This window comes from Mastomys coucha, unplaced genomic scaffold (assembly GCF_008632895.1).
Source record: "Mastomys coucha isolate ucsf_1 unplaced genomic scaffold, UCSF_Mcou_1 pScaffold22, whole genome shotgun sequence".
NCBI lineage: Eukaryota > Metazoa > Chordata > Mammalia > Rodentia > Muridae > Mastomys > Mastomys coucha.
Genome location: NW_022196905.1, coordinates 186,069,602 through 186,082,993, shown reverse-complemented (window position 1 = coordinate 186,082,993; position 13,392 = coordinate 186,069,602). Strand labels below are relative to the sequence as shown.

Here is a 13,392-nt window from a genome sequence, read left to right as displayed (position 1 = left end):
GGGGGGGCGTTAGACTGTGTCTCCTGTATTCTAGGCCAGCCTCGAACTTAGCTTATAGCCGAGGGTGACCTCGAACTTCTGATCCTTGACTCTTGAGTCAGTCTCTATGTCCTGAGTGCCGAGATTATAGGCATGGTCACCATTTTATCAAACAAGGGTAAAGATGGGGATTGATCTCAGGGAATCATGTACACTAGTAAAGCTGTCTTCCCGTCTACTCACATCCTCAGCCCCTCAGCTGGTTTTTAAACTTAGCAGTCAACCTTCTTTATGAAGTCACTCAGCTCAAATATGGAAATCCTCTTTGTGTGTGTCATTTACTTCTAGCACTTTGGGATTTAGCTTTCATAATTTCCCATGTCTTCCTTCTGTTGCTCCGTTAAACAATTTTAATTTCTTGCTTATTTAGGATTTTTATTGTGCATATTATATAAAGCTATATTTCCTTTGTGGTAATAATATGAAGAGTGGGAACTTTATGGTATTCTAGCATATGTCTTCACCCTTCCCTCTTTTATGAGATACGGTCTCATAATGCATCCCAGGCTGATTTGAAACTCAGAATTCTCTTCTACCTTAGCCTCCCAGGTACACTTATCTCCCCAGACCTAGAATAGAATTATTCTGAAATTAATAAGTATAGCAGTGTTTTAAATACAAGAAGCTGTAAGATTCACAAAACAAACAGAAACAATGACTAAAGGTAGTCATGTATCCTTAGAATCCCTGTACCCAGGAGTAGTCAGGGCACTACTAAGAAATCCTAGCCAAGGAGTTGCAAGAGAGTTGTAATTAGGGTGAGGGCGATGCTGAAGAATCGATGAATGGTGGGTGACTAAGGAGGAGTGAAGAAAACTTTTCATATTTGTCTAAGATTCCAATCCGTATAACTGGATGATCTCATCACAATGATACATTCCTGGGTAAGAAAGAGCAAGGAGGGAGGTAGAAGACAGTACATTTTAAACGTGATGAGTTTGAGGGATTCAGGAGGCATTCATACAAGAACTACCCTGGAATTGTGAGTCTGAGTCCTATGGGACAGACCAGGGAGAGAGGAGTAAAGCTGGAGAGTATCATAGATGAGGCTGTGGAACTCAGGAAAGGTTCTAGGGCTTTAGACAAAAGAGAGGGAGCAACTGCATGGTTAGGCAAAGAAAGGCGCACCTGAGATTGCGATGCAAATCCTGTGATCAGACCCTGAAGAAAAATCAGGAGCTCTAGTGATACAGAAAGCAGGAAAGAAGAGATAGATGCCAACAAAGAGCAGGTGCTCATCAGTGTCTAATGCCAGAAATCTGTATCTTTCTCTCATTCCCAAAATATTATTTCTTATCATGTAATACTTTGTTTCTCAGTATTAATGACAGCAGCATGAGGAGATTCAAAGTTACTCTTCATTTTTATTGAAACTGTATGATGTATCATGTGCTTGTTGTTTATTTTAAGATACTTTTAATAAACTTCATAAATATTGTCTATGAGGGAATTATAAACATGCCAATTCTAAATAAGCCCCCCTGGCATATAATTTTGAATTAAAGGCTCTTGAACAATGGCAGATGTAAAATCAGTCTGACCTTTTTATTTCTTAAAGGCAAAACATGCTTATTTGCAGATGATGTGATAGTGTGTGTGTGTGTGTGTGTGTGTGTGTGTGTGTGTGTGTGAGAGAGAGAGAGAGAGAGAGAGAGAGAGAGAGAGAGAGAGAGAGAGATTAAAAATTCCAGTGGGGAACTCCTACAGCTGATAAACACCTCCAGGACAGTAACTGGTTCAAATCTAACTTGCAAAAACTAGTATGTATCAGTACTGTATGCCTCTGATATACCAATTGCAAAAAGAAATCAGGAGAACAACATCCTTCACAATAGCTTTAAATACTATGAAATATCTTAGGATAATTCTAACCAAGAAAGTAAAAATCTTGTATGATTAAAAAAAAACAAAACATTTCAGATCATTAAAGAAAGAAATGAGATTCAATGCAATCCCCATCAAAACTCCAAATCAATTCTCAGATCATGAAAAGACAATAGTTAGCTTCACATGGCAACACATGCACACACATGTGTGCAAATACACATATTCACACATACATGCACACACACACAAGCACACATGCACGTGTACACACACACACACACATGCACAAATTCAGGATAGTTCAAACAATCTTGATGAATAAAAGAACTTCTAGAGGTATCACCCTCCCCAATTTCAAGTTGCCCTACAGAGCCACAGTAATAAAATCAGCATGGTATTGGCACAAAACAGACATATCCCTCAGTGGAATCAAATTGAAGGCACGGACATAAATTTGCACATTAGTGGATACCTGATATATTGTTTTTATTCAGTGTATAGAAATATACACTGGAAAAGAACACAGCATCTCAACAAATGATCCTGGTCCAACAAGATGGCTTCCTATACAAAGAACTTCAAGCATAAGCATTTGTTCCTGCCAAATAGTTATGAAAAGTTACCACCATTCCCCTGCGTTATCAAGAAGTGTTGAGTATAAATGGTAATCAGCAGCTGTGTTTATAACCACTTTGGTGAATAAATCAAATGATAAGAAACATGTTGAATTATGAAGTGAAGTCTTTGTTAAACACATTTTGTATAATGTACATGGTATGTCTGAGCATATAGAGCCACACCATTGTTTACAATAGATTTGTGGCAGCTGATATATAAAAATAATTAGGATTGTTTATGTGTCCTGGTCACTTTTAGACCTTTATAGTATGAGTTCTCTTGAAACAAGAATCTATCCTTTTTATTTCATTACCGCAAAAGCAGTGTTAAAGAGCAAAGACAATACATACTCATTCGTTGCCAGATTCAGTCTTTATTGCAAAGTCTCATGAAGCATAGTGGATGATTATTTCATAGCTAAAGAATAAATAATTCATTTAAAACAATACTATCTAAAAAAATCTGGAATAACAAGCCACATAATTGATCTTGAATGCAGGTTTTCAAAGCTATCTGCTTGCTCTACACTAACCTATTTTAACCTCAAATTTATCATTTATCATTTGGGTGTCATTTTGTCTTTGTTAAGTTGGGATGCTGTAAGTGAAAATAAATTGGTATGCTCTCTCTCATCAGAGAAATGTCCTTTGAATTTGTTCTGCATTTAAGATAGATCTGAAACTTAAGAAATGTAACTTATGAAGGCAAGATTTTTTTTTTACATTTTTGTTCAAATACTAAATATATGAAAAAGTGAGAAAATAAATGTCTATATGCCTATATCTATATTGATACTGATACAAGATCCTATTAACTTAATTAAAATGCAATATATACTTCTCTAATCATAATCTCCTCCCCCCAAAGGCATCCTTCACGTAAATTTGCTATCAGACTATACATATATTTCTTTATACTGCGTTGATATGTGTTTATAATAGACAACACTTTCAAATTAAGGTAATTCTTCCCTGTGTCATATGGATAGTTTTTAATCTTTAAAGGCTCCATCAGGTTTTATTAATTTTTCCACATATACTGAGATGTTTCTATAGTCTGAGTATAAAGTTTTAAATTGAAAACTATATGATTTCCATCAAATAGTAGAACTAAAAGAAAAAAGAAAAAACTGGTGTTATAAAAAAATTTTGTAATATTATTTCATTCAATGAATATGAAATTTTAAAACATTTAAGTGGCCATCTGTGGTCACTTAGAACAGTATTCTATTAATAAATTCCTAGTTCATTCTTGATCTATAAAGCCATTCTTAAATGGGTAAGTACAGTTGAATGCTAAATGTACTCAATTTTAATATTCATGAACAGTATGAAAAGGTCTGCTGTAAAATGTGTCCTATGATACATATGTCCTTATTCTCTCTGAATATTGATTAGAAAAAAGACATTTTTGGATACATATTGTACATTATGTAGATGTAAATGACTGGTAGTCTTCTTTTGAATTTCTGAGCAGAAACAGATGAAATAATATAAGGAGGGAAAATATCTCACAACAGTCAGGTGTTCTCACCTCAGCCAAATAATTATCACTTTGTTTTAGGCTCAAGTGTTTAAAAGACGTGACCATCCATCCAGTGATGGAGCTTGCCACACATGACAAAGAGAGTGGGTGCCAATTTTAAACAAAGCCCGTGAAATGAAATTCATTCACGGTGTTGCTCAAAACCAGGATAAACAGTAACATTCTGTATACATAACTAGCTATCATGAAATAAAAATTAAATTTAAGAGCTGGGGAGATTACTCCAGCCGTAAAGAGCTCGCTGCACAGGCCTGAGGACTTGAGTTGGATCCCAGAACCTGTGTAAAAAGCCTGGCTCAGAGAGAAGCTGGAACAAGAAGGTGCCAGGAGCTTTCTTACCAGCTACTCTCAGCCAAATCTGGAGGCCCAGGTCCCAGGGAGAGGCTTCATCTCAAAAAATAATGTGAAGGGCTCCTGAGGAATGCTATCTGTGGTTGATCTCTGGTCTCTATACATAGGTGGCCATACATACACATGTGCATATGTGAGTGCACATGTGTAAACACAAAGTAAATAAAGAGTTCCCAAGCTGTTAAAAGTAACTTCCATTGCTCTTCTCACAAAATATTGCTCACTCGATTATGTTTCATTGTTTTACTAATTCCTTGTGATCCACATACTTTCCTTTATTTTAAAGAAAAATTTTTTTTCCTGTGAAATTTGGGACTTATTCTGCTTTGAATAAAAAAAAATCATGTTGTATAAAAATAAAATGTTGACAATTTAATTTTATGTCAGAAACACAATTAGTATTCTTCCTCTGACTCTACGACAAAGGGGTGATATTTTGAATGCTATTTGCTTCTCACTGAAGAAGGTGTGTTACAAGGGTTTTCCTTGAGCAGGCAATAGAGCCATCTCCAATTCTGTACTACCTTGAGCTCAAAGTTCAGGCTCAATCAAGGACATGCTATTGAGTGCGATGCAGATACCATGCCATGCCTCCAAATCTTCAGCCCTGCTGGTGAGCTGGGTTCTCGTCGAAATGCACCTCTACAAAACAGTATTTGCCTTTAGATGGATGGCTTCTCATACTCACCCATGGTATTTAACCATTTTAGCAAAAGCAGGGAATCTAATGGACATATCTCAGTGGGAGAGGATATGTGGGTATGCTACAAGCTATCTGCTCAATCACAAACACACACATGCATGTGTACACACATACACACAAGAATGCTTAAAAATATGAGCTAGAAAATATTTTTTGACCTATAGATAAAACTATATTTGGAGGACTGGTGTCTTGGCTCTGAGGGTTAAAATCACTTGCCAACAAGGTGGATGACCCGTGCTCAGTGGTCAAGCCCTGGAACCCACAGAAAGCTAGATATTCATGGCTAATACTTACAATTTTAGCACACCTAGGGGAAGATGGGAGGAAAAAATCAGAAAACTAGCCTAGTAATTCATGGGCAGGCCAGTTTGGGGTAAGCAGAGCTGCTGATACAGAACAGATTCTGACTCAATGAAGGAAAGAACTGACTCCTGTACATGTCCCCCACACATGTGCTATGCCTGGGTCCAGCTGTGTGAATGTGCACGCATGAGCCTGTGTGTGTGTGTGTGTGTGTGTGTTTGTGTGTGAATGCTCTGCCACACAATCACACTCAGTGTTAACACATAAAACTAAAATTAAAAAAAGTGAAAAGCGTGTATTTGGAAACTATTTGATTCTCTGTTCATTGAGGTCTTATAATGCATACCCTCATATAATTTTTCCAACATTCCTGGGTGTTTTTTAAAATTGAACATCTAAAAGGTCAATTCAAATAAAACCAGATCACCAGGATTATCATTTATGAGTAAATTTCTAAGCCAGCAAAGGTCTACAAATCTGAACAAATAAAGTACCACTGAGCTGCATGCCTGTTAAGAGCAATTAAATCAATTGGAAGTTTTATTTGGAGCGAAATTTCCAAAGAGTTAAAATAACCAAAGTGTGGTGCTTTAACATATATGCTACACATACTCCCCAACCTCACATACATGTATATGTGATATTAGGGTGTACGTGTGTGTTCATACATGGTTACATATATCTTTGCATGTGAGCACGTGTCTGTGTGTGAGAGGTTTTTATCAAGCATTTCCCTGCATTTTGAGAAAGGATCTCTTATTGAATTGGAGATTGCTGATTTGTCTAATCTAGCTAGTCAACTCATTCTAGATACCCTTTCTCTGCCTCCAGAGCACTGGGTATACAGGCAAGCTACCTTGCCCACTTAACACTCATATGGGTACTGGGGGGTCTGAACTAGGTTCCTCCCACTTTCTTACTGAGCATCCCTATGGGCCCTCGAATGTTGGGTTTTACATGCACATCCTTTTCCCAATTAAGTCAAATTCAGTTGCTGTCACTAAAGTTCAGGTGCAAATGAACTTTAGAATGAGGCAGACATGGGTAGTCCCACTCTGTTCTTAATACCAAATTATCTTTTCACAAGAGTAAACTTTCTAATATAAACTGCATTGAGTTATTAACGCTCCTCTCTATGCTGTACTCACAGGTTTTCCAGCTGGCCTAATCATAACCTTTGGTTCTTACTAGGTATATTTGTGCCTTTTATGAATTCCTCCCACCCAAGGAAGCCACCCACAGAGCCACCCAAGGCCCTAACTGGAAGAATGAGAGAGAAAGAAACATTAGATAGCCTTGGATTAGCAGTGAACTGTGTGAGCTATTTATCTCAGTCCTGAGACAGAACACTGGACAAAAAGCCACTTAGAGGCCAGAGGTGGTAGAGTCCATTAGGTGGGGATGGTGTGGCGGCAAGAGGAGGAGGTGGCCTGATCAATAGTCAGGAAGCAGAAAGTGATGAATTCCAGGGCTTAGCTGGGTCTCTCCTTTTTATCCAGTCTGAGATCGGAGCCTGTGGCACAGTGCTGTCCACATTTAGAGCCGGTTTTTTACACTTCATTTAACCTAATCTAGACAGTCCCTCACAAACATGGCCCAAAGCTTGTCTATTTAGTATTTTTTTTTTTAAAATCTCACCAATTACTATTTAGATCTTGATATTAAGCACCACCTGACTTACAGTATAAAACAAATGCCCATATGTTCCCAATGACTTTAGTAAATGAAGTAGATTTAAATTGGGTAGAATTACAAATATTCACTGTAGAATAAACTCAGCCTTTGGGATGTGGAGCCTATACAGTAACATAGGCCACTAAAAGTGAGCCTTTGAATGTTTGATCCCTCTGGTTAGGGTTTGGCTCACTGCCTCCTGGTCTGGTCACCATGTGAACAGTACTGGGTAAATGTCCCCACCATGGAGCTGCCTTATTCTGCCCACTTTACATCCTGTATCCACTGGAACTGGGAGCCACGATTAACTTTTCCTTCCAGATGTTTTTTTCTATCATATATTTTATCATAACAATGTTGAAAAATAAAGCTAAAAGTAAAATATGAAAAGGGGATAGAAGGTACCCTTATAGGAATAAAACCTGTTACATGCTGCCTCAGCCACAGGTTCAAAGACAGTGTCAGCTGCCATATGTTCTTATGAGACCAGCATTTGTGATGGCATTTTCCTCTCCCAAGCCAGTGAGCCCAGGTTAGTTATAAGAAGAATATATGGGAAATTTCAATAAAGCAGTCTATAAAATATCTGACAAGTATTCCCCAAACTGTTGCAGCCGTCAAACACAAGAAAATAAACTGTCATAGCTAAGAGGAGCCTAAGGAGGAATGGTTACATGTAATATGATAGTCTGGAAAAGATCCCAGGACAGATGAAGGTCATTAGGTAGAAAGGAGGAGAAAGCATGTGATTTAGTTATAATATCATTATCAATGAGCTTAATTTTAGTTGGATATCACCTAAGTTTTACTGATAAGCATTAAACATGAGATAACTCTTATCTTCATACGTTTTTCTCCAAGTATCAAATTGATCTAAAATAAAAGGTTTGGTTGAAAAAAATAGAAATGGAAATCTTGTTCAGTCAATTTACATTTTAGTGTGAATCAGTCAATAGTAATACAGACGTAAGTCTCCTGTGATGCATACACACCCATCTTCCTCTGGTTTAGGGGCTCTGGGTTAGTTCTGTAGTATGTGTGGATCTGGCGACCCAGAGTTAGCTATCTGAACCTCTTTTCTCATCATTAGCAAATAATGAGTTTGCCAAAGGTATCTGTTTCTTAGCAAGACAGAGGTGAACATAAGAGAAGAAAGATCTCGGGAGACTCAGGGAGTCTTCTACCAAATTCCTGGGAGAGAACCGTCTACTTCCTCCTCCAGGCTGGTCCTTTCTCTGTGTGACTGTGCATGGTAGACCAATTGGCTTGTACTGCCCGGTGAGTATAGGACTGATTCAGAGGTTCATTGCCGGCTCTTACTCCATGAGAACTCAATAGAAAGCTCAGAAACGAGAGCGGCAATGAGCAGACCCACTGTATCCTTACAGTCATCCATGCGCTCCAACATCAGTGTGAAAAACTGTCTTAGAGAGAAGGGCAGAGTCTGGAATGACTGTAGGTATTGTATGGTATGACTGTGGGTATTGTATGGTATGACTGTAGGTATTGTATGGTATGACTGTGGGTATTGTATGGTATGACTGTAGGTATTGTATGGTATGACTGTGGGTATTGTAAGGATTAAAGTGGATTTTAATTCTTCCTCCCACATACCCCTCTTCCTTTCCCCCATCCCTCCTTCTGTGATATTTCTGAAGATCAAACTCAACTCAGGGTAACATGCATACTTGGCAAATGATCTATCATTGACTTTGCCTTGCTTCCTGTACTGCCCCCCATTTCAATATTTCTTATTTCAAATATCCTTATTTGGTTAAAAATTGATGACTTTTCTGTAGATGAGTGCATTATCTGTGCTATGGAAATAATCGTCTTTGATTTACTAGGAAGGACACTCTGATCTTGACCTCATCCAAACCACACTATTTTTTTTTTAAAGAAAAAAATGTATTTTATATAGCATTAGGCTATTGTGATATATTTTGAAGAAATATATAAGAATGAAATGGCTTATTTCTTTCTGGTAGTAAATTAAGCATAAAAAATAATTTTTAATTCAAAGATATTTGCATTCTTAAATGATAGCTGATGTCACTTGTGAAAAAGCCCTTTAACGACCTACAGAAGTATGTGCATGTGTGTGAGCATGGCCTTTATTTTGGGTGTGGTATCTTTGCTCTTTTCCTTACAGATATTATGGATGATGGACCTGCCTGAAAGACTAAACTCCTAGGCCAGGATGCATTTACTGATGCTCCCCTTAGTAGGATGATTCTAGATTGCTTTGCGTTATTTTCACTAGGACCTGGATTTGAGCATTTTCTTTTCATCTTGATGATTTGGGACTATTTAATTTTTATATGCCAAGAAATGTTACACTAAGAACAGCGAAGCAGGTATTAAACCAGCTCCTTCCTATATGTATCAACTCCACATTTTGTTGTAGCTCTCTTACAGTGCCACTTTACAAGTTATCTACAAAATACTAACTTTACTTTGTGAAAGTACATGTTGTTAAACTTAAGACAAACTGTGAAGCTTCTAGAAGAAAATTTTTGGGATTTTATCTGACCATGAATCCGTATTCATAAACATCATCCAGTTTAGTCTAACTATATCTTGATTGAGCTCACTGATTAATTTCTCTGAAATGTCTTCAGATTGGGTACACACTGTCCAATTAAGAAAATGTCAAGTTGAATCTTAGTTTTCCGGGTGGCTTTGAGTCTTGGGATGGCCTCAGAGTCATGATGACTTTCCTGAGACCAACCCATGAAAGTTCTACAAGTATGTACCCTCCAAAATGGCCCGTTTTCATTGGAGATTATTTGCTATGTCTGAAATCCTAATGCTTGATGCTTTTAATGAGAGCAATCATACCAAAAATATTTTGATATTCAGCCAACAAAATTTATATGATCAACCAAGGGAGGTTTTTAGATCCTGACCTTGATCAGTTTTGTTTCTGAGGTCACGGATTTTCTGAAGAAAGCATTGCAAAACCATTCTCCCCACTCCTCCCTCCAGTATCCCTGCACACTCCCACAAGCACACACACACACACACACACACACACACACACACACACACTCATGCTTGCCCTTTATTGACAAGGTCTCATTAAACCATTCACGTACACAGCAGCTCTGGGTCTGCAAACCTTTCTGAGAGAAGCTGATTTCGCCGACTACTCCTTTATTCTCAGTTTACATTACAAGGAATAGTAGCAAACGTTTCAATGCTTACAATGTTCCCTGTGAGTATATCAATTGACCAGGCGGGTGGGGGGGGGGAGTCTGGGGAAGTTTATTATTTTTCCACCAATATATTCGACACCACCTTTGGAGAGTGAACAAAAGGCACACTGTCAAGAGGACAGACCTGGACAAAATGTTACTGTTTGTTCTTCACAAGCACAGAGGTATATTTAAGCAAAGAAAGACATTCCATAGCTCTCTTGGGACCTCCTTCCTTTGGCTGAATTACACCAGCATGTTCGCGCCACTCTGTTCAGATCGTGCTGGAATTTAAAATGCAGACTACTATTTGCCAATGCTTAAATAATGCATCTACAGAAATTCATATTAGACTTCCACTTGTTCTCAAACTATCATAGAATAAATAGGAAGAAATGTGTATACACATGAAACTACAGTAGAGGTTGTGGAAATAAGAAGTGCCCTTGTTTGACAGCTTCTGTACTTATACAACAAAGCCTCTAAAGTCCAGAAGTCACCTGGTTTGGGATTAGGTTTCCAATCTAGGCTTGCTGACACGCATAGAACTTTTGGCAAAAATGGGCTTGGTTTCGAGCGAGGCTGGGTAGAATGCTTCATTCATGTGGAGCCTATGTGAAACTCGCCGGCCTCCACTAGGTTCCTCCTTGAGTTTCACGTTCAAACAGTCCAATGTTTCAAAGGAAAGTTAAAACGGAGGGGCATGAAAATGGGGGTTGGGGGGAGAGAAACAAAACAACGGATGGCTCGCTGGGATGGGATCGCAGTCTGCTGTCTCGCAAACTCACACCTTCCTGTGTCTTTGATTTTGCATCTATACTAATAGCACTCCTACACGTTCTAGGAACAAACATGCTTTTCCTACAATAATCCACACTCCAGAAGGGAGAACTCCATGTGTTCCTGAAACATCCCCCCTCCCTCGGCGTCCTTCAAGTCCCGACTGGTGGCCACTGGCTTCCTTCCTTTCCAAGGTCCACAGAGCAGACTGTCAGCTCTGTGGAGCCAGAGCCTGAGACCTCACAGCCTTCCTGGCGGGATCAGGCTCCTAGCCTCCAGCAGAAGAGGAACAACATTCAATTCTTGGAGTAGAAAGGAGGAGGAAGCAAACACATTCATTATGTATGAGGTTTTGAACATGAAGACAATAGCGAAGCTGATTAATGATTAGAAAGCAGGTTAACATTTGTCCGTTTTAGGAACCACTTCTTATTTTGTTTGTCTTAAATTCTTTATCCCATCCATCAAAAAAAAAAAAAAAAAGTTTCACTAAAACTTTTGGCTACTGAAGATTTTTTTTTAATTTAACTTTTGATTTTCTTCTGCCTTTTTCTTTTGTCTTATTGGTTTTGTTACTTAAAAGATCACTATGCCATTTAAATACTTGGGGTTTTGTTTATTTGTTTTTTGTTTGCTTGTGTTTGTTTTGTTTGTTCATTTTAACCAAAACTCTTTTGGCAAAAAGCATCTTGAAATGCTAAGGGTTTCAGTACTCATAAAAAAGCAATAATTAAGCCTCAAGGCATGTGGCAATTTGGGGAAGCAGGACACTTAAGTAGGGGTTGACAGGAGTGGCTCTGGGATCTGTCTTTCCTACTTGCTTTTAGACATCTTGAGTTGTTAGATCAGCAGCTCTCAGCCTGTGGGTTGTGATCCCTGTGTGTGTTGGGGGGTGGGGAACCACCCTTTCACAGGGGTCGCCTAAGACTATTGGAAATATCGATGTTTTCATTATGATTCATAACAGTAGCAAAATTACAGTTATAAAGCTGCGAAGAGAATAATTTTATGATGGGGGGGTTGTCACCACAGCTTGGGGAAGTGTTTTAAAGGGTCACAACATCAGCAAGGTTAAGAACAGCTATGTTAGAAAGTCAACATGGTAAAAGAGCTTTGCCAGAAAAAAAAATCTTTTTAAATTAAAGGTTCCTTTAGAAATGAAGTCAAAAGCATACCGGCAGGCGAGCCCAAGTCAGGAAATTATCTGAAGGGATTGCTACCAAAGCATTAAGAAATAAAAAAAGGGAGCCTTTTACTGAACATAGTAAATATTCACAATCAAAGTAAATGGTATGTTTGAGGTTAAAGTCCACAGATCAAAGTACTTCGCAAAATGTCAAGTGCAAGCATAAGGAGGTGGGGACGGAGGAGAGCCAGAAAACGATCCATAAAAAATGTTTACTGTGGCAGTGGAGAAAAACCTGTCAGGAAAATCTACCTCATAGGAGAGTAACTTAGATAAGATCCAGCTTGGGTAAGGGGCACCACAAAGTACACATAAAAAGACATATAAAAACCCAATAGTGATCATCATAATAAAATCCCCTAACTCATTCCACACCAGCAGTGACTAAAACAGCGTTTGGTGGGGAAGGTATTCTCCCACACCCGCCTCGCTATCCATCAAGAGCAATCACTAGGGTGCTGTCTTTGCCCTGGTGGGCTTCGTCTTGTTGGCTTTAAAGCACGCCTTTAGAAAGTTAAAATAAGAAAGTAGTCTAAACAACGGAATGACGGTGTCTACTGGTCCTCTCAGCTCTGTGGCAGTCATGCCTAATGAAAACTCTGAGACAGCACTCAGCCAAGGTCAGGTCTGCGTGCGCTTGGCCACCACAGGGACAGAGGGCTTTAGGCAAAGTTTACAATCACACTCACAAAATGCCTGATGCTACTGCCACATCATCCCGGCACACTCGGCGTTTACCTGGGAATTCCTCGGCCTCCTCCCATGTTTACTAAAAAGTTATTTTAGAGACACTAGTCAGGACCACACCAGAAAGCAAGTAATTCCCGAATAAAAACCTTACCTAGAAGAGGCTGAACTTCTCAGTTGCTTCAACAGAGGAAGTAGGAGCTGCTGGCCTTTTACATGTAGAGATTGTTTATTTAGCCCTTTTTAAAAGGTCTTGACCTCCAGAGGTTTAAGATTAAGTCCAATCCAAGTGGCTGCAAGGAGGAAGAGGAGATGGGGGTCAGGAGAGAACGCGAATGAGAGGCAAGGAATCTCAGCTGCTGGGTGGTGCTCCTAGCCTGGGAGTATTTGAGCTATTTTCAGCATTACCAGCAGCTGGACTTGTCTGCAAAGGGATGAAAATGCCTTGCCCGTTTCACCACCCCCACTCCGGGGCCGGG

The 13,392-nt window shown here is 39.0% G+C and overlaps 1 protein-coding gene across 32 annotated transcripts in view; it reads right to left on the bottom strand.

Annotated features, from left to right (window-relative positions):
• Nucleotides 1-13,392, bottom strand: part of Sorbs2 (sorbin and SH3 domain containing 2) — a 328,789-nt gene that overhangs the window by 155,859 nt on the left and 159,538 nt on the right. For 28 of the 32 annotated variants that reach the window (XM_031339657.1, XM_031339658.1, XM_031339672.1 and 25 more), the window contains one exon: nt 13,068-13,206. The exons of 3 other annotated variants lie outside the window; for them this stretch is intronic. The gene's annotated coding sequence lies outside the window, so the exon portion shown is untranslated. Of the gene's footprint in view, nt 1-13,067; nt 13,207-13,321; nt 13,350-13,392 lie in introns of those variants that run through there. One more of the 32 variants, XM_031339659.1, reaches the window with a different exon arrangement.